Source organism: Ailuropoda melanoleuca, chromosome 10 (genome assembly GCF_002007445.2).
Source record: "Ailuropoda melanoleuca isolate Jingjing chromosome 10, ASM200744v2, whole genome shotgun sequence".
NCBI lineage: Eukaryota > Metazoa > Chordata > Mammalia > Carnivora > Ursidae > Ailuropoda > Ailuropoda melanoleuca.
The window spans coordinates 3,216,025-3,235,837 of record NC_048227.1 but is presented as its reverse complement, the minus strand read 5'-3'; the positions used below and the strand labels follow the sequence as shown (position 1 = coordinate 3,235,837).

The following is a 19,813-nucleotide window of genomic DNA, read 5'->3' as shown; positions in this document are numbered from 1 at the left end:
CAAGGATCTCGTAAGATGTGGGGGGATGTGTAGTCACGGGATCCCAGACATGGGGGCAGTTCTGCTGCGGCAGGAGCAATTGGGCCATTAATGCCTCTTGTTCCACGAAGCAATACTAAGGCAAGACATCGTCACTGAAGGGCCTATTTTTAAAAACATGGTTTTCCCCTCCCACCAAATTGTAATTTGTTCAGAATTTTATTTTATTTTTAAAAAAGATTTTATTTATTTGAAACAGAGAGTGCGAGAGAGAGCACGAGTGTGGAGAGGGGCAGAGGGACAAGCAGACTCCCGACTGAACAGGGTGCCGGATGTGGGGCTTGATCCCAGGACCCTGAGATCATGACCTGAGCCCAAGGCAGTTGCTTAACTGACTGAGCCACCCAGACGCCCCATATTCAGAATTTTAAAACCTTAAGTTTTGGCTAAACTTTATCTTACTTCGTCCCAATCCTCCAAATTTGGAGAAAATCTCTATCAATATCTGTATCTATATATATATATATCTTTCAGTATCAATATCTCTGTATATTTATCCCTAGAATACTGTCCGTTCTTCCTCCTTTTTTCCTGGTTTTAGACATAAAAAGTCTGTTACACACACACACACACACACACACATACACACCCCAGGTACTAAGGAACTTAGTGATCCAGGTTCCCATACTTTGCAAAATCACTTCGGAAGACTTTGCAGCGGGGAACAGAATTTGGTCCCTGGGCATGGAGAGCAAGCTCCAGCAGTGGAATTCCAGGATCTCATCACGTTAGAGAACAGGGCAAAGCAATGACATGCAGAGTGAGGATGTGGACTTCTCGTGGTCTGCCAACTGTTTATAGGTCTGTGACTGGAAAGTACAGACATTGGAAATACACGTTTAGAAACTTCTTTAGGAATTTGACATTTTAATGACAGCTGAGACTGGATCCCATGGACTTGTCATCTGTTTTACACAATGCACGGGAAGAGGCCCAAAGCCTGGACTTTCACTGCATGTAGCTTGGGAAGGACTGGAAGAAGGAACACCTAAAACTTTTGGGCATGGCCTTAGCCATACCTAGAAACCCAAGACAACAACTGGAAAATTACCATACAATAGATGGAGATTTTTTTAAAAAAAGTAATATTCCTATATACAAGTAGCAGCTCCTCGGAAAACAGAACGGAAGAAACGATCCCTTTTTCCATGCAAAATAAATAACACCCAGGAATAAACGCAAATGTGCACAATCTGTATGAATGACTTGCTCTCTTTGAGAACTGGAAGACACTGCGAGTTTTCTTGACAAAGTCAAGGTTACGAAGGACCCCAACTCACTTCACATGAGACCTAGAGGACATCTAAGAGAGCCGCGGTGAGGGTCTAACCTGCCTATTCTAGAGACTTCCTGTAGGCGAATCATACAGGGTTCTTTTGTGTCTGTCTGGCTCCTTTCACCAAGCATCACGTTTTCAGGGTTCACCCGTGTTCTGGCGTGAGTCAACACTTATTCCTCTCCATAGCCGGGTAATATTCCATTGTATGGAGAGACCACATTTTGCTACCTTGTGTGTCTGCTGATGAACACTTGGGTTGTGTCTTCCTTTTGGCTCTCAAGAATAATGCCTCTGCGAACATGTACCTACAAGTATCTGAGGCCCTGTGTGCAATTCTTTCGAGTATGCAGCTGGGACTGCCAACCGCTGGGTCACATGGAAATTCCATTTCAACTTGCTGAGAAACTGCCAGGCTGTTTCCCACACTGGCCACACCTTCCTACATTCCCAGCAGCAACGTACGGAGGGTTCCAATTTCTGGACGTCCTCCTTAGCACTTGCTAGTTTCCATTTTAAAAATTATATCCATCCTTGTAGGTGCGAGGTGGTATCTCACTGTATTTTGATTTGCGCTTCCCTAATGATTAATGATGCTGAGTATCTTTTCATGTGCTGGTTGGACATTTATATGTCCTCCTTGGAGAAAAGAAGTGCCTATAAATATTAAGAAAAAAATTAGTAAAATTTAATAAAAGATTTTTTTCTATTTTTTAATGACAGCCCAACAATGATAATTCAACATGTATTATAGCAAACATTATAAACAGTATCAAAAGATAACAGGAACCAAGATAAATACTTAACATGCAAGACAGACAAAGAAGGGCCTAGAATCTACAACACTCCAGCAATGGTGAACATATCTAGCACCCAGAACTTGACTTTTTAAAAAATAAAATATTGAGAAACTATTCGAATATAAAGGAAAGCCCTCAAACTTTGCTTTATGTTGGAATAAGAGGGGAAGTGTCTCAAGTATCCTGAGGCAGGTTGCACCCAATAGAGACTGAATTAGGGTCTCCAGGAATTCCCACACCTGTAACGTGTGGATGGGCTCAAGGACCAGCATTCTAGAACAGAGCATCTCACACTTCACTGTGTCTGGGACTCACGGGGGGGGGGCGGGGGGGAGGACTGGTTCAAATGCAGATTCTGATCCAGGAAGTCTGGGGGCGGGGCCCAGACTCTGTTTTTAACGAGCGCTCCGGTGATGCAGGTGCTGCCAAAACAGGACTGTGTTTTGAGTAGCAAACATCTTCCAGGTGATGCTGATGCGGATGCTGCTGGTCCTTGGACCATTTTGAATCTCAAGGATCGACTAGCATCAGACCAGCAGCATCTGGGGTTTGCAAGAAAGACAGACTCTCCAGGCTCCACCCCAGCCCACTGCCTGGGAAGTAGCATTTGATAAGGCCCCAGGTGCTTGCCGGGCACGTTACCCTGGGATAAGCCCTGGGCTAGGGTGTGACTCCTTGTCTTGGCCCTGTGGTCTCCCCAGCTCATAGTGGAGGGGATGGGCGCTGGATGTCGGGGCTTCTGGCTTCTGTCCCTGGTAGCTTTGAACAACTGCCTGCTCCCCTCCAGAGAGAGTAATGATGAGTGAATGCTTCGCAAGGGCCCCGACCTTTGTTGGATTGAAAGCCCCTATTAGGAGGGTGATTTTGTGTTTGCTGGTCTAGTGTGCTGCTCCATTGGTCCTGGAGAGCGCCCCAGTGCCCTGGAGATGGCAGTGCAGGCCGGGGATTGAATGAGGCCGCAGCTGCAAACCGCAGTGGCTCCTCCCAGCACTGGCCTGGGGTTCTCCCCGGGCTTGTATCCCCGAGCCCGGGGTTCCTGGCCACGTGGGGCGTGTGAGGCAAGCACCCCTCCCTGAGCCACCCTCCGACAGGACAGTTTGGGTGGACGGGGCAGGAGGGTCGTGCTGATTGGCCAGAATGGGGGAGCGTTCAATATTCGACCAGCAATAATTACTGGATTGCCTGCTGTGTGACCAGCAGCCTGCTAAGTGCTGGGGATGTAGATCCAAGGCAAAGGAAACAAACCGTGCGCAACTGTGAGTTGCGCTGTGAACCATAAGTGCTCGGAGGAGAGCTTCCTAGTGCTCGGGGCAGATTGCAGAGGGCTGTGACCTCATCTGGGAGGCGAGATCTGAGGGATAGATAAGCAGCTCCCAGGGCGGGTGGAGCGGGTGGGCAGGAAGCACACGCAGTGACTTTGAGACAAACCCTATGGCGTCTACACAGGACAGATTTCCCTATAGTTTCCCCCGATGGCTGGTTCAGACTAGCCTCAGCCAATCAGAGCTAGAATTCATGGGACATCCTGTCACTCAGAATGCGCATAAGCTCTCCTGCAGCAACGCCTCAATTTTTGAGGAAATAGCCACCCCCGAAATAATGAGCACGTGTCCCCTGGATGTGTACCACATGAGAGACGTGGTCCGAAGTCATGTTGAGAAGCAACAGCCCGGCTCTTGTCTGCAAAGAACCACTGATTTTATGGAAAAGACTGGAAACCATGCAGGAGAAGGAAAAGAACGGGCCAGTGTGGTTTAGGAACAGGTGCTGGAGGGGAGGAGTGTGGGGAGTGCCAGGGAGTTCAGAGGGAAGAGGGTGGGGTGCTGGGGAGGACTGGGGGTGGTCCAGGCCACTGAGGGGTGCAGGGGGGCAGATGAGGGCAGCGTGGACCAGTGTCCTGAGGTGGGGTGGGTGGCAAGGCTGATGCTGGGTGCGGGGAGCCAGGGCTCCCCCGCACATCCACTGTGCTACCCTGAGGGGGAAGAGAAGGAAGGCCTCCAGGGTCCACCTTGCTGAAATTCTCCTGAAGCACCCAGCTTTATCTTAAAAATGCTCAGACATTTTGCATTCTACTCCCTGCCAGAGGCATGTTTAGCATAAAAATAATGTTTTGAATTACTAGCTAAATTATTAGAATTTTCTTCCTTAACACTTCAAGACAAACTGAGGTTTTGGGAAGGCAGGCATTTCACTGAGCCCCTCCTCGGCTGAGCAGGTGGGTGGGGCAGAGCTACTGCCCTGGGTGCATCGGGGCCTGATGGCCTGGGTTCAAATTTCGGGTGACCTTCCCACGTGACCTGGTGGGGGAGAGCCTTCTCCGTTCGTTCGTGCCTGGGCTCCCTGGAAGGGGAGGAGTCACAGGACCCACCTTGCAGGGTTGGGTGAGTACTGAAGGGGTGAATACACAGAAAATCCTTAGCAGGGCCCGTAGCCAACAGTTAGCCGGTGAGCGTTCGCTATTATGATCCAAGTCAGTTAGTAAGTGGCAGACGTTATGGTTTTCGGTGTCATTGACAGGTCAGGGGGTGTCTTGAATGGTTCACACTTCAAGAAGTGTGTCCAGGTCTGGGGTGGGCAGTGGAGGTCCTAAGAGTTGAATGGTTGTGAATTTGGGGGCCGGCGGGGTGAACGGGCAGGGTCTAAGGCATGAGGATCTGGTTGCCATTGGCCTTTGGGGAAACGTTGAGGGGAAGCCTTAACACACCACCAGATTCCCCAGCTGCAAAGACGAGGGAGCGGCCCCTTGCTCACGTGCCCTGGGACTTGCTCGGGCATTTGTGAGGTGCAGCTGCCCACTGGTGACGGGCGGGGGGGATGCTGTGTCTCTCTGAAATCCGTCCGTTGAAGCTGGCCCCTCAGTGTGGCTGCATCTGGACATGGGGCCTCGGAGGACGGTGGGCCCTGATCCCGGTTGACGAGTGTCCTTGTTAGAGAGCGTCTCTCTGTCACGTGAGGTCCACGGCGAGGAGGTGGCCGTCGGCAGGCCGGGGCGAGAGGTCTCCCCAGAAACAGTCTCTGCCGGATTGGACCTCGGGCTCCAGCCGCCCGAATTGTGCAGGGAACGGGCCTCTGTGGTCGGAGTCCTGGGTCTGCGATGCTTGGTGACAGCAGCGGGAGTGGAATCGTACACCCCGCAGAGCCCAGCTGGTGCGGGGAGGGGACCATCGCTTGTTAGATACCTACTGTGTGCCGGGCTCGAAAGGCTCTGCACAGATGATTGTTTCTTAAGCTCAGAGAGGTGTGTTCGGATCCCCCCCACCTGCCCCTCTTCCCCAGGTCTGTCGCTTTCTCTGTCATCAGTTGCCCCTTCTAATTGTCCGTGTGCGGCCCCTCTGTGGGATACCCGGCCTCTCACACAGGACTTGGCACAAATTGATAGTGGATCCGGGCCCTTGAAGGGCACAGCGGTCCTCACTGAACCTTCAAAACAGGGAGGGAGGTGATGTCTGCCTGTGGCAGCCGCAGAGCCCGAGGCTGAGCGAGGGCAGGAGCGAGTGCTGTGTCCCCCACATGCGCATTTGGACAGCGGCGGCTGCGGTGGCTGCCAGAACGTGCCTCCCACAAAGCCCAGCCGCCTTCAGAGCAGGGGAGACGCACTCAAGGGCCTGTTGAGTTTGCTGAGAGGGTGGGTGGGGCAGGCGGTCCTGGGCGTCATGTCCAGAGGCTGCTTACAGACGGGAAGGATGCTCGATTTGGAAAGGACACCGCTACGCCCTTCATCAGGACTTCACGTTCATGGAGGGCAGTCGTGGGGCTGTTCCCACCACGAAGGGTCTCCCGTTGCTTTTTTTCAGATTGCTTAAGTTCTTCGTTGCCGCAAGCTGATATTTATTTGCCTAGTTTTGTAAAAACAGTGATAAACAGGACAGAGCCAGGGGAACTGTGGGTCTCAAGACCTTTCTCTAGCCTGACATCGGCCCATTAATCAAAACTTTGCATTTGGTCCTTCGGCCTCTTCTGAATCTGTCTCACTTGACTCACCTCGGCTCGTGTTTGTCCACCCTGCCCACAGGAGACTCCTGAGGACCTCTGTCACCTGTCTGCTGAGCCCCAGACATGTGGCCTCTTCCGTCCCTCCTCCCAGGAAGGGAGATGAGCATCCTCCGGTGTGAGTGGTCCCTGTGGATCGAGGCGGCCCCCCAAGGACCATCTGCTTGCCCCTTCTTGTCCTAGGGTTTACAAGACTTTAGCATTTTTGCCCAACCAGACGTTGAGTTCTGCAGCTTCTAGAATCTGCCTTTAGTTGTTTTTGCAAAGAGGGACAGATGTTCATCTCTCCTCTCCTGGCACCTTCCCGCTCCTCAGGGCCGTCTGAGGATGGGGGCTACATCTGTCATGGTCATTGTCCTGTGTGCCACGGCACCCCCAGAGCCTGGCAGAGAGGACATGCTCAGTAACTGTGTCAACCGGCCCTGAATTGAACTGACTCCAATTCTGCCCTTCCGTCTGATTCTCCCGGCGTCCCGGATCCCCACCTGGCTCCCGCGTTAGCACTCTTGAAAACACAGCATATTCTTTTTGTGACTGACTGTAAGAGTCACACATGCCTACTAAGGATCCTAAAAATAAACAAAAGGCAGTCCATACTTCGGTGCTCAAGGTAATGACTACCAACGTTTTTTCCGAGTTTTCCACTCGGATTTCCAGCTACCTGTAGAACAGTTCCGCCGGGGTGTCTCTAACACCTCAAACCCTACCTGACCCCAGTCAGCCTCACCATCTTCCCCTTCACACTGCTCCCAAGTTCCCTAGATTGGTTAATGGCATCGCTATTCACCAGATCACCCAAGACAGAAATCTTGCATTATCTTCCACTTGACCCCCCAGGATGTCCAATTATTCATCAGGACTTGCCCAGTCTTGCTCCCTGGAATGCGGTTTCTCATCATTACCACAGCTTCCCTGGCCTCTGAAACAGACCCTTATCATGGCCCATCCCAATGACTGCAGCCACATTCTTGCTGGTCTCCTGACCTTTAACCTCTCCTGCTGGGGCAATCTAATCTCTACCCTCCTGCTGAGATAAGATCGTATTCTATCCCTCCGCTCAAAAACCTTCAGAGACACTCCATTTGCCACAGGAAAATGCAGCATGACATTCAAAACTCCCCATCCTTTGGTCCAAGTCTCGGTCTTCATCCTCATCTTCTACTCAAGGGTCACCTCCACCAGGAAGCCTTCTCTGATCTCGAGGGTCAAAATGAACACGCCCGTTCCTCTGTTCTCCCGTGGCGCTTCTGCCAGGTACCTTTAACAGGTCTTACCCATCACGTTATGGTTTGTCGCTTCTATCTCTTGCTCCCTCTCTGGACTGAGGACTTGTCCACGTCAGGGATGCCTTCACTCATCTTCGTGTGACCGAGAGACTCACAGCTTTGTTCAGGCTGATGGCAGCACAGGATTCTTCTGGGCAGAGAAACTTGAACTCGTAAAGCACAGACACGCCATCTGAGTATCACCTCACCTCCCTGGAACTTTGGTTTTCTCTTTTAAAACATTTTATTTTTTTTTATTTTATTTATTTATTTTTAAAGATCTTATTTATTTACTTGACAGAGACAGAGACAGCCAGCGAGAGAGGGAACACNCAGAGATAGAGACAGCCAGCGAGAGAGGGAACACAAGCAGGGGGAGTGGGAGAGGAAGAAGCAGGCTCATAGCAGAGGAGCCTGATGTGGGGCTCCGATCCCATAACGCCGGGATCACGCCCTGAGCCGAAGGCAGACGCTTAACCGCTGTGCCACCCAGGCGCCCCTCTTTTAAAACATTTTAAGTGACAGTTTCAGATTAATTTGTCTTTTGAACATCTACTTATTATCTATTTAAAAGTTAAGAAAAGGTGTATTTCCCAAGTACCCATTCCCTCCCATTTTGCTTGAGAAATCACCTGTCTCTTCCCACTGGAGACAGTTCAGTGGCGGGGGTGGGGGGGTGAGGGGGTTTATAGTCAGTCACCCACCCTCCCGGAGCCACAGGGGGTCACACGACCCAAGCCAGCCCCAGCTGATGCTTCTTCCTCTGGAAACCCAGCCCAGGGCAAAAGAACAAAGAGGCTACAAAATGAATGGGGCTCTTTTTCGTGCCCCTTCTGATGGGCCTTTCATCTTAGGATGGCCAAATGAGGGCCCGCCCCCTGTGGGGTTAGGGGACGCTTAGGTTTTTGATAATTACAATGAGATGGAATTTCTAGAATTTCTAGAGCTCCTAACGGCTTTGCTATACTCCTCTTCTGCCTTAGGGAATGCCACGGGACACCATTTTCCAGCTCTCAGCTGGAGGCAGGTCTCATCACTTTTCCTGGGCGTCTGAGGGGGCAACGCTTATCTGGTGGGGGTGTGGGTGCAGGCAGCTGCTCACAGCTTACTGTTGAGCACGTGGGGAAGTCTCTCGTGATGGAGACCGGCGGGCACATCTACTCATAACTTAGGCTTTATTTGAGACCCTGAGAAGGTGAGTTTCTCCCTGGAAACACTGTAACAATAAGCAAGTAGAATCCCCGAGGAGGGACTTTTGGAAGGCCAACTGTACAGACTTGCGTGTTTTTCTCCTTTTCCCAGCCTGTAGCTTGGCTTCCAGGAAAGGATGTGGTTTGCTTTCAGACACAGGTGACTGTTTACGAACCCAGCCGCTCCCTAGAGAAGGAGGATTGTCACATGCAGGCGAAGAGGTCACCCATAGCCTTGTGGGTGTGGTTCTTGCTTCTTAACTCTTGAGTTGCTTTCATTCTGACCTGTTTTCAAGCCTGGTTCTCCAGCTTCTGGTGGGTCCTGTGAGCCCAGAATTGCTCAGGGAGGAATTTGCAGGCCATGGAAAAAGAGTGGCTTAAATATCCGATAGGCAGCTGGTCTAGCGTGTGTCTCCACGGAGTCACTACTGTCCCAGACTCTTCCTGTCTTTCTCTTCCAACCAGCCTCAGCGTGTGGCTTCCATCCTCAAGGTCACACAATGTCAAGACTGCTGCTGCAGCACCAGCCATCATGTTGATATTCCATACGGGAGAAATGAAGAGGGAGGAGGGACAAAAGGGCATTGCCAGCAGTCAGCCACTTAAAAAAAAAAAATCTTTCCCAGGATTTGAACCCAGTGGATTTCCATTTATATCTGCTCTGGCGTAACAATATTACACAGCCAGCCCGAATTTTTAGGGAAGCTGGGAGGGGCAGTTTAAGTGGACATGTTCCCACCCTGACTAAAACCAGGCTTCTGTTAGGAAGAAAGAGTGAGTGGAATGTTGGCGGGGGGGAAGTCTAACTCTTTACCTCAGCCCCAACATCCTTCCCAGGACTCGTTTTTGCTTAGATTCATTTGAATTACTTTCTGTGACTTTCAACCAAAGAAGACTGACACTTATTTTTTTTTCTTCTTATAAAAACAATGCACTCAGATTTACTGTGGGGGAAAAAGGGAAAATACAGGAAAGAAAAAAATAGAGCAAAATCACCTGTAATCCCACTACCCAGAGATAAACGTCATTGATAATGTATTCATAACAATAAATAGTCTACCAACTCCTGGTTTTCTAGCTTTCTGAAAAATAAACAGAATCTTAAAGGGATGCAGCCTTCCATGACACATTTGCTGCCTCGTTTGGTTTCACTCTGGGATCTGTGCGTGGCTGATGGGCCGCCATAATGGGGCCGGCCACACGGCGTGTGCACGCCCGGCTCTGTTCCGACCCGTTAGTGCCCAGGCAGTACTGGCTGTCCGATGTGTAAATAAATGATCTATTTTTAAAACGCTTTTTATTTTGAACAAATTGTAGGTTCTCAAGAAGTTGCAAAAAAATATATATATATATCCAGGAGATCCTATGTACTGTATCAGTTTTTCTCAATGGCTAACGTGGGTAATGATAGCCCAGTAGCCTACCCAGGAAACTGACATTTGTGCAAAGCTGCGGAACTCAATTTCACCGCTTCGATGGGGTGTGTGTGCAGTTTTGTGTAATTTTATCTCACGTGTAGCTCTGGGTAACCATCGCCACAGTCAAGGTACAGAACCGCGCCACCAACACGAAGATCCCCCTTATGCTGCCCCTTTATGCTGGAAGACCACCCACCTCCATTCTTGCCCCCAGGAAACCACTCATCTGTTTTCTCTATCATTTCATCATTTAAAGAATGTTCTATAACAGGAATCCTAGCGCACATAACCTTTGAAGATTGGCTTTTCCCCCCCACTCAGCATAATTCCTTTGAGATTCATAGAAGTTATTATGTGTATCAAGGTTTGCTCCCTTTTATTGCTAAGTAGCATTTCCAGTGGTGGCGGTAACCGTTTTGTGGAAGGGGACCGGGTCTGTGTCCAGTCTGGGGCGATTACGGATAAAGCTGCTGCGAACAGTCCTGCACAGGTTTTTGGGTGCACCTAAGTTTTCATTGCCGGGCGGATGCCCAAGAGTGTAATTTCTGGGTTGTATAGTTAAGTGCAGACTTAGTTTCGTGAGAGAGCGTTTTCCAGAGTGGCTGGCCCGTTTTTCGTTTCTGCTGGCAGCGTGTGCACCTTCGGTGTCTCCACATCCTCACCAGCGCTGGGAGCTGTCCCTGTGCCTTATTTTAGCCAACCTGGTAGGTGTGTAGTGACATTTCATGGTGGTTTTAATTTGCATTTCTCCAGTGGCTAATACTGTTGAACTCTCCTCGTGTGCTTATTTGCCATCTGTTTATCTTTTTCAGTGAAATGTCTTTTTGTTTCTTTTGCCCATTTTCCAATTAGATTTTTTTTCCAATGGATTTTTAAGCGTTCTTTTTTTTTAAAAAAATAGATTCTAAATACAAGTCCTTTGCTAAATAAGTGGTTTGCAGATATTCTCTCCTAGTGTGTAACTTGTTTTTTATCCCCTTAACAGGGTCTTTTTTTTTTGTTCCTGTTGAGGTATAATTGACATACCCATAAATTCACCCTTTTAAAGTGCACAACCCACTAGTTTTGTGTATTCACAATATTTTTTTTTAAAGATTTTATTTATTTATGTGACAGAGAGACAGTCAGCGAGAGAGGGAACACAGCAGGGGAGTGGGAGAGGAAGAAGCAGGCTCCCAGCGGAGGAGCCCGATGTGGGACTCGATCCCAGAACGCCGGGATCACGCCCTGAGCCGAAGGCAGACGCTTAACGACTGAGCCACCCAGGCGCCCCAAATGCATTCACAATATTTTACCACCGTTCTCACTACTAAATTCCTGAGCACTTCCGTCACTCCAAAAATAAACTCCAGACCCACTAGCAGGCCCTCCTCACTCTCTCTTTCCCTCCAGCCTCCGAATCTACTCTGTCTGGATTCGCCTGTTCTAGGTATGTCACGTAAATGGGACCTTGTGTGTCCGGCTTCTTTTACCTCAGCATCATGTTTTCGGGCGTTGCGCGTCATAGCAAGTGTTGGTGTTTTATTCGCCTTTCTGACTGAATAGTATTCCCTTGTATGGACAGGCCACGTTGCATGTATCCATTGTTATGAGCTGAACTGGGTCCTCCCAGAAGGAGATGTTGAAATCCTAACCCTTCGTACCTCAGAATGTGACCTTATTTGGAAGTGGGATGGTTACAGACGTAACCAGTTGAATAAAGCCATACTGAGAGTGAGCCCTTATGACTGGGGTCCTGATAAGATACGCAGAGAGAAGAGGGCCCTGTGACAGCAGAGGCAGAAAGTGAAGTGACACAGCCACATGCCAAGAAACGCCGAGCACGGTGGGCCGCCACCGAGACTGGAAGGGGCAAGGAAGGAGTCCCCTCCAGCTCCCGGAGGAGCATGGCCCTGCCGACGCCTCGATTTCAGACATCTGGTCTCCAGAGCTGTGAGACGGTGCATTTGCACGGTTCCAAGTCACCGTGTGAGGTGATTCGTTTCGGCAGCCCCAGGAAGCTCACGGTTTGAGGGACATCTGGATTGTTTCTACCCATTGGCTGTTAGGAATCACGCTGCTGCGAACACTCATGGACAGGTTTCCGTGCGGACATATGTTTTCACTTCGTCTGGCTCTACACTTAGGAGGGGAATTGCTGAGTCATATGGCAGCTCTGTGTTTAGCTTTGGCTGTGTGTGTGTGTGTGTGTGTGTGCAGTAAAATGCACAGAACATGAGATCTATCATTTGAACCATTTTAAAGCACACAGTTCAGTGGCACTAAGTAATTCGCAAATTGGGCAACCATCCCCATGATCTACTTCCAGAACGTTGTCCCTCAACTGAAACCCTGTACCCACTCCCCACTCCATTTCCCCTCAGCCCCTGCAAATCACTCATCTGCTTTCTTTCCCATGGCTTTGTGATCCCAAGTATTTCATTTAAATGGAATTCTACCATCCATGTCCTTTTGCGTTTGGCTTCTTCCACTCACATTTTGAAGTTCAACCACATTCTGGCATGTAGCAGTAAGTACTGTGTTCCTTTTATGGAGGAATACTGTTTTACTCTCCGGATAGACTTCATTTTGCTTACCCGTTCATCCACTGATGGACACTGGGCTGTTTCCACCTTCCGGCTCTCGTGACTCACGCTGCTAACGAACATTCATGCACAAGTCTTGGTTTGAATGCCTGTTCTCTGCTCTTCTGGCTATTTACCTGGGAGAGGAATTGCTGGATCATTGTAGGCAAAGGGGTCTGCAGCCCCGAAGAGGGTCCCTGCCAGAACCTGACCATGCTGGCACCCTGATCCGGGACTTGCAGCTGTCAGCGCTGCAGGGAATAAGTTTCTGTTGCACAAGCCACCCAGTCTGCAGAACTTTGTTGTAGTGGCCCGAACGGCGACAGTTTTGCCCGTTCTCGAACTTGATTGGGCTTCCTTGCTCGGCAGCGTCTGTGGGACTCAGGCATGTTGTTGGGGGAGGTGGGTGGCTCCTTCTTGTTGCTGTATCAGATTTCATCACCAGAATATTCTACACGCTATGACCCATTGAGGGACATGGGGGTTGTGTCCAGCTTTTGCCGGTCAAAATAAGGCTGTGGCGGACATTCTTGAACTTGCCGTTGGGTGCATCCGGGCCCTGATTTCTCTTGGGAATGGGTGAGATTGCCCAGATGTGGGGTGCGTGTAGATGGCTTTGGCAGAAGCTCCCGGGCACATTTCTGAAGTTGGGGTACCCACTGTGCTCCCACGGAATGGGAGAGACTTGACTTTTGCCCAACCTGTGATGGAGCTGTATTTTTTCTTTGTATTTCTTGGATGGTTAATAATGTGGAACACCTTGTCATAGGCCGGTATCCCACTTAATATTATCTCTGAGTAATGCTCACTGTAATCCTGAGAGGTTGGCGTTCCTGTGGACAGATGGGGACACTCGGAGGGCAGGAGGGGCCCGTGGCTTGTCCGAAGATGAGCAGCTGGTACATGGTGGATCCCGGGTCTATTCCGATGACAGAGCGCGTACACTTGCCCGCAGGACTGCAAAAGTTCGAGGAGAGGAACAATTTCTTTTCCCCCCAAACTGGAGGAAGACCGCGAGAACTCAGCGTTGCACTTCGTTTATTTTTTCAGATGAGCACTTTAATCATTACAGCTAGGCAACACATGGGTTAAGAAGGTCTGTGGGGAGCAGCCTTTGTCAGTTATGGCGCGCTACCCGATGTTCGCTGTTGCTGTGACTTTTACGGGAAAGCGTGTTCCGGGTTCCAAGCCAGGGATGTCAGAATGAGCCCTGGTGCACCGCCCGTGGGAGCATGTCTGTGTACCCAAAGAAAACATTACAACTTGAGTAATAGCAAGTCCTGGAAATGATGACAGCTGCTTGCAAGCTGGTTGCAAGCCACTGGCTGGCCTTTGCGGAAACCTGATATTCAGGCATGTGTGTGGGAGGCAGGAGTCCGTCTCAGATTTTGAAATCTCCGAGATGCTAGAATCCATTTTCCCTTCTCTTCTAGGTAAGGCTCCCCAGGAGCAAACCCTGAGATAGAGACGGGTGTGCAAGTCATCCTTTAGGGTCGCGGTCCCAGGTCAAGGGGGGAGGAGACCAAGAAGCCAAGTGGGGTCAGCGTTTTTGGCAAAGTCCCCCAGAGGGTTTGTCCAGGCTCCCGCCAAGTTGCTGGGCTCTCATATTCAAGTACCTATGTGTCACTGACCAAGGGCTCACCTGGGGGTGCACCCTCCAGGCACCCCTCCATATCTGCAGGTGCAGGCCATCAGAAGCAAAGCACCCCAAAGCCACGGGAGGCTGAGAAGAACTACGAGACTTTGGGGGAGTTCAGATAGTACACACGGTCATCCTACTGGGACATGGGGGGGATTCTGGGTCTAGACTTGCCCTCCTGGCTTTTCCTGCCTGAGCATCTCCGTTTTGGAACTGGGGGGATGGGTGGCTTTCCATCTTGCTCACAAATCACAAATCACCTTCATCAGGCTCCAGGGGTGTGATAAGTTGTTAAATGTGTGCGTTACCTTGTAACATTTTTGTTTCCTCCAGGAAACAAGACGCCAGCAATGCTTTCCAGTGGTCTGCTGGTTTTTCCTCCCTCTCTCCTCCAAAGCCTTCCCTGCCCAATGCACATCAAACTGTGACACTGTTTACTGGGCTAACGCATACTTATGGAAAAGTGCAAAAAGCATGAGTGTGAATGGATGGGTGGATTTCCCCAGAGTGAACCTGTCCATGTGACCACCACCCAGCTCAAGAAGCAGAACTTCCCAGCACCGCAGGAGATTCCCTGTGTGCCCCCACCCCCGGCCTGCCCTGGGAAAGCACTGTCCGGACATTGGACGCCAGAGGTGAGCTTTGCTTGCCGTTTATGGCTTGTACAGGTGGAGTCTCATGGGATGTGCTCTTCCGTGGCTGGATTAGTTTTTTCAACATAAGCTTTATGAGATTGTCTGTATTTGGTATGTCATAGTGGTTTGCTCTTTACATGGCTGTCTACTACGCTGCCACTTATTGATCCTTCTGGTTGTCGATGGGCATCACAGCTCTTTCCGGTCTGGGCTCTTAGAAACGGCGTGCCTGTGGACGTTCTAGAACGTGTTTCTGGGTGCACGTATGTATGTGTGCTGTTGGGCATACATCTGGCGGAATTGCTGGCTCACGGGAATTTGCACGTTCAGCTTGATCAGGCGCTGCCAGTTTGCAAAGTGGGGGTATACTCATTTACATCCTCAGAGCCGTGCAGCAGTTCTGCTTCCTCCAGAACCTCACCAGCACTTGGTATTTGGAATCTCCATTTTGCAATCCAGTTAGAATGGATGGGATCATACACTTGATTACTCTCCACCCTCAGGGGGCGCCTGGGTGGCTCAGTCCATGAAGTGTCTGCCTTTAGCTCACGTCATGATCTCAGGGTCCTGGAATCAAGCCCTGCATCAGGCCCCCTGCTCAGCGAGGAGTCTGCTTCTCTATCTCCCCCTTGGCTCGTGCCCTTTCGCTCTCCCTCCCTCTTAAATAAATAAATAAATAAATAAATAAAAACTTTAAAAAAATATTCTCCACCCTCAGGACTGCGACTGATTCTTACAACATCTTTGTGGGAATTAAAAAAAGGACACCCCTGCCTTAAGACACTTGTATCTGATGAAAATGTTTGTGGTAAAAGCTGATTTTGTTAGAGCATGACGTGTGACTGCCCTCTGCTGGAAAACTGTTGAAATTCATAGCACAGACCTTGAATACCAGAGCTGGAACCACAGCCCGTTAGGTGTGGTACCCTTGGGCAGTGCACACCCTGGACAACCAGACATGGTGACCCTGACACTCTTCACTCTTGTCCACACACACTGGAGGTGATGGTGAGGATGGGGTAGAGGTGGCCCAATGAAAGCTCACAAAATGATGGCCCAGAGGCTGAATCTGGCTTGCAGTGTTATTTGACCCACACAGGAAACAAAATCGAGCTGGTATTTTAAAATTTGGCAGATTTTGTCTAAAAATCCGGGAAATGGAGAAAGTAGAGAAATTGGGCCCTCACTCCCAAATTATAACACAGGGGCTGTTCTGCATGTATCTCCAATTAGCCTCAATTTTCGCCACACCATATTGTCCCCCAAGCCCAGGGCCTCTGTCAATGGCTGTAGCAAAATGGAAATATCACGCTCATGCTCGTGCCAGATTCCTTCCCCGAGTCTTCACTTATTTATGGTAACTGCTGCTACAGGCATATAAATTCGTGATCACTAGTCTTGACACTGACAAGGAAAAAAAAAACCCACCCCAAGTTGCTCATCAGATTGTGAGATAAAGTAACTCCCATCTTCTTTGTGCGGGAGTGAAAATCCCATCGGACAGGGTTTCTATGGAACTATGGGGTCGAAAGGCTGCAGTTTACTGGCAGGCTCTGCCCAAAGGGGTTGGCACCTCACACACTGGTGGCCAAGTAATGGTGAAGGTGGGAGAATATGGCAGAAAGGCTGGGCGAGCAGGGGAGGGGGAGGGGTTTGCATCTGGAACTTGCTCGGAGGGAACCTGGTGTCTCAGGGATCAGGGCTGGGGGGAGCAGCCGCTTAACCTGTTGTGGGGCTGAGACAGAATTCAACATGTCATGTCCTTCTGTGACATTGTTCTAAGCTAGTCTCTTTATTAACTCAATAATTTTTCAGTATCAATCTATATCTGTCTACCTACCTATCTATATATTGGCATCTGTGGCTGAGTCAACTAACTGTGAAGTAACGGTCTTCATCATTTCTGTGAAATATGAGTGATTGGACTCTTACGTGTGTTTCTTGGGCACTTACTCTGTGCGGGCACTGCGTCACCTCGGTTAGCCCTCCGCTCGATGCTGTCTGCCCTGCTGTGCACACTATCAGAAGCCCCGCTGTTGTGTAGACTCGTTTTACCGATCAGCAAACTGAAGCCTGGGGCCCAGGGTCACACTCAGTGGTGGTGGGAGGGTGGGTGTGAACCCAGACCTTGCTGACTGCCGGGCTCCCGCTCCAGATGCCTCCGCTCTTCCGCTCAGATACTGATTCAGAAGCAGGACCTCTTTGCTGGTGGCACGGGGTGGCAGCCAGAGCTTTGTAATAATTACAAATGTGCTGGTACGGTACTGTTGCACTCTGGGAAGTGTGGCTCTTTTTGATTTTGGATGTTATGACCTTTGAGAGCCTATGGGTTGAAAACCACGGGAGGCCTACCCTTATCTTCTTCTTACAGGGCCTCCCAGAGTGACCTGATGCTTTGCACGGAGTCACACGGCTGGCCTGTGGCAGAACGGGAATTAGAAGCGTGGGTCCTGACTCATTGATTTGCTCCACCCAATGTCGAGCCTCAGAGTTTCCAAATCCGGCAGGCATTGGAGCCCACTGCTCTTTAGAAAGATGAGCCAATTTACATTCTCATCGGCAGGACGACGCGGGCTGCCCCCTCTCCTGGAGAGGCCTTTCTCACATTGACAGATGTCAGCAGCCTTGATCCACGCGTGGCTTTTCCGAGTGGTCGTCTGGCTCGGGGACCGCAGCTCATCTCTGATTCCAGCCGCGCAGAGGCAGCCCCCGCCGGCACTCCTGCTCCAGTGAGCTCCGTCTTGCCCTTGCTGCCAGGGCTCTGCTGGAGAGCGTGGGGGGTAACCAGGCCCGTGTTAGGCCCTTGCAGGGGTGTGGTAAGGATCCCACGAGAAACAGGCATGCAAGCTTTTGGCAAAATTATGCTGTGCTGGGCGAACACAGCAGTGTGATTGCAGTGGGTGGGAAAGCGGGCAGGAGGCGGATGGGAGGGTGTTGCGGCTTCTCCTCTGGAGTCGGGGCCGGAGCCGGCACTTGTCTGCCATCCCTCTGACATTTCAGGGCTCACCGGGCTCCGTGCGAGCAAGTGGAGGGGGTGCCGGACTCCCTGCCTCCCTGGCTCTGCACGCTCAGCTGCACTGGAGACTTCCTCCTGAGACATCTGCCAGCTAGATCCAAGAAAAGCTCTTTTTAGGCCACGGAGAGGTGATTATTTTGCATTATGTAGGAGTAGCCATCCAGGGGAACGAGAAATTTCCCCCTGAGAAGGAAATAAAGAGACGTTGCCTGATTCCTGTCAATTCCACCACTCATGGAGCATTCTTCACCTTTGCAGGGAGGGTGCTGGGGACCGGCAGGGGGCGGTGGCGCGTGTGGAGTCCTTCCATGGGCAGGAGTCAAAACGGGTTGGACGTGTTCATCCGTTTATTTCCTCATTAAAAAATAATGTATTGAATACATGCCTTGTGTTATGTATGGACCCAGCCCTCGGGGCCCAAAGTGTAGGCAGAAATGGATACCCATACAGGTGACAAAGTACTGGAGGGGCACCGATGGGGGAAACGTCAATGCTGCTGGGGAGGTGGGTGTAAGGGAATCTTCTGGAAATGAGGTAACGTTTGCTCTAGGTCTTAAAGGATGCATAAGATTTTCCCCATTAGACAAAGAAGGGACAGGCATCTATGGTGGAGGAATAGCACGAGCCAAGGCCCTGAGGCTGGGAAGCGCAGGCAGTATTGGGGCTCACCTGGGGTGGCTGGAGCATAAGGCACTTGGGGAGAAGGGGAGAGCCCAAATCAGGCTGTGGAGAGCCTCCGATGCTGGGTGGGGGCTCCATGCCTCATATTTCCAGGGAAAGGAGGCTTCCTCTCAGAGCGCATAGCACCGTTGGAAGGGGAATTTGCTCCCTTGCAGAAGGAGGGTGGCTTCTCGGATAGGTAGCTTGGGCCGAAAGCCACTGCCAATGTGTGCTTTCTTCTTTCTTTGTCAGCCCTGTTTGCCCACCACCAGAGTGTCCCTAGTGTCCTCAGAGGCACAGCATGCCTGCCCGCCCCGTGCCCCCTCCCCCACGATCTTCCGTGTGGAGAGCGGGGGAGGTCTGCCAGGGAGACCCAGACCCATCCACAGCAGTGAAGCTCCCGGGGAGACTCCTGTAATGCCTGGGTAAAGCAGAGCCCCCAACCCATCGGGGACACCCTGGCCTCGGTCTGGTCCACAAACGAGAAGCACATTCTTTCTGCTTTAAGCCCCAGCACATCTGGGGTTGGTTCGTTACAGCAGCTAGCCTGGGGTTGATAAATGAGGTGTTGGGAGAAAAAAGTGCAGGCAAGAGGAGAGGAACAGAATCTACACATGAAAGAGACTCCTTCCCTGGGGGATATGCAGTGTAGCCCCCAACACGCCAACACACAGGATACAACATACCGACCACTAGGGGGCGCTGTTGCACACGATGCATCCAAAGTCTCTGAAACTCTAAGCTTTAGGTAAAAACAACACACACACACACCCCGCCATGGAAAACGAATTCCAGTATTGCCTCTAATCTACAAGTTTTGTATTTTTCAAAGAAGGTAACAGTCAGTAATGTACTTCCCTAAAACTTGAAAATAGATTATTGGGGTTTGCACATGCTGACGGACACCATGTTGTCTCTCCTATTCGCATAAAATACGTGATTTCTTTGTCGGTGGTTGCATTCCGTCTCCAGACAAAACTTGAACGTGTCAAAGTGATCGTAGACACCGCACCACACACGCCCCGGATAAACCCCTTGTACTCAAATCGACATCTCAGTCCTGCCTCTGGGAGAACCCAGACCGAGAGAGCCCACTGTGATCGCCGTTTACACCGGACACAGAAAACACATGCCATCGGGGGCTTAGTTAGAACTGTGCTTCCAGGTCCGGGGCTATACATCAACCACAGATCTTGGAAGTGCAGTGGACACCTGCGATCTTATCTACTCAGGTTTCCAGTTTTGGAAACTGCCCTTTCTCCCCAGCCTGTGCCTCCAACGTCCAACTGATGGTCCCAGTGGGAGCCGCCATGCCTGCTCA

General features: G+C 50.6%; 1 long non-coding RNA gene across 2 annotated transcripts; it reads left to right on the top strand.

The window, feature by feature from the left end:
* The first annotated feature begins 11,367 nt into the window (after positions 1–11,367).
* Positions 11,368–15,518, top strand: LOC117804109. Of its 2 annotated transcripts, none has more exons than XR_004628311.1 (2): positions 11,368–11,407; positions 14,515–15,518. It is a non-coding gene; the product is annotated as an uncharacterized LOC117804109 (long non-coding RNA). The 2 variants fall into 2 exon arrangements; XR_004628310.1 differs by lacking the exon at positions 11,368–11,407 and adding an exon at positions 11,415–13,975.
* The last annotated feature ends 4,295 nt before the right edge of the window (positions 15,519–19,813 follow it).